This window comes from Lolium rigidum, chromosome 6 (assembly GCF_022539505.1).
Source record: "Lolium rigidum isolate FL_2022 chromosome 6, APGP_CSIRO_Lrig_0.1, whole genome shotgun sequence".
NCBI lineage: Eukaryota > Viridiplantae > Streptophyta > Magnoliopsida > Poales > Poaceae > Lolium > Lolium rigidum.
In genome coordinates this window covers 25,863,495-25,865,283 of record NC_061513.1, presented here as the reverse complement: position 1 = coordinate 25,865,283, position 1,789 = coordinate 25,863,495, and positions in this window count along the sequence as shown.

Sequence of the window (1,789 nt, the reverse complement as noted above, 5' to 3'; positions counted from 1 at the left end):
GAGTTCAGCCAAGTGATAAAAGGATATATGTGCCTGTCGACTGTGCGTGCGGTACAAAATGGCATATTACTGTACATACAAATGAAAAAAATATAACTTCATTCCGAACATTAAAACATATATAATATTCACATGCTTATCGATGTCCAATGTCCTCTGTACAATGGTGTGAGAACGCCTATGTCAGTTTGTTTTTCACTGTTTTGGGTGGAGCTTAACACAAACCTGCCACGGTGCCACCGGCTTACACATTTCCGCCTTTGACGTAAGTTAACACTGCTATATGCTACAACATGGTCAGCAGTTTTGCAGGGCGTGTTACCAATTAAGCATGCGTTCTGTTAGCTAGTTTGAATCTATATGCTCGATCTGACGGCAGCCAGGGCGTGTCATTGCCACCAGGGGGTAACAACATATTACCCTATCTTTTATAAAGTAAAACTTTATTATAGTCATTTAAGTTGTCTATCTTAACATGCAACCTAGCCACATAATTAACAAATCGCAACCGTCCTATTCTTATCTTCACCCATCCATTTGTATTGTATTTTTCCAGTACAAGCTCATATGAAAGAAACAATATGGTAAAAACTATACATCGTAGTTTGATGGGAATCAAATCCTCGGATTGATTAGTTTCCGTTGATTTGTATTCCATTGCACGGACCACAACATGTTTCTTCTCACATGGAAGGGAAAAAACTGGCCCGTTGATCCCCGATATGCCCACCTACACCCGAAAAAATAGCAATCACGTATCAGACTACTTCTCTATGCAAATCTTCCCCAATGCATCAATGCCGCTCTCTCCACAGTAGACATTGCCCTCCCCAACGCGTCATCGTTTGGCCCCCGCTGCTAACCCAATGGGGCAGTGCATCCACGGTTCAACGGCATTCATCCCCCACCACCAATACGACGAGAGACGAGAAGCGTGTCATCGCCATGGTCTCCCACACCAATCTGACGAGAGCTATGACGAGTTGCATGTCGTCGCCCTCTTGTCATGCCAATATCACCGTTGCACAGACCTCCTGTCCAACAACAGTCATTGAGGATGTTGTTGCTACCATTGCTAATCGACTAGGCAACCATCCTTTCTGCTCAAGACGGTCGTTTAGTTTCTCCCAAAGCCATGGTTGCTGCTCCTATAGTCGGCATCGTCTCTAATGCATGTTGGCATGTGGGCAGTCGACAAATTTGTTTTTGAATGCCTATAAAATAAGTGCTCCCTAGTGCCTACGGTTTCTTGATGTTGGCTTTTGGCTAGAGATTCAATTAATATGCTTCTGACTTAACTACAAAGATTTCTCAATATAAACTCCCTCCATTTATAATTACCTCGATTATATATTTAGTTAAAGTCAAACTTTGTAAAGTTTGATCAAATATCTAGGAAAAATATCACTACCTATAATATAAAATCCAGCATTAGAATCATCATAAAGTATATTCTAAAATTATATGCACTTGATTTTAGGGATGGTAATATTTTTTCTTCCATTCTTGGTTGAACTTTACAAATCAAGTCGGTTTAATCTCCTCCACTAACAAGTTCGTTGCACACACTATATATTCATCCCATCAAAAACGGTCATGGAGGGCCTCTATCCCCATGGCCTTTCTCCTCGACGCTTCTGCAATTGTGCTACATGAGCTGTACTGAAAGAAAATGGCAATTTTTACGGTACCCTGTACTCCAAAAGTTTACAAGGGAGTACCAATTAAATCTACCCGTCCGGTGTGAAGGGTAACTTAGTCATTTTCTCAACCTTTTACTCCCCTGATC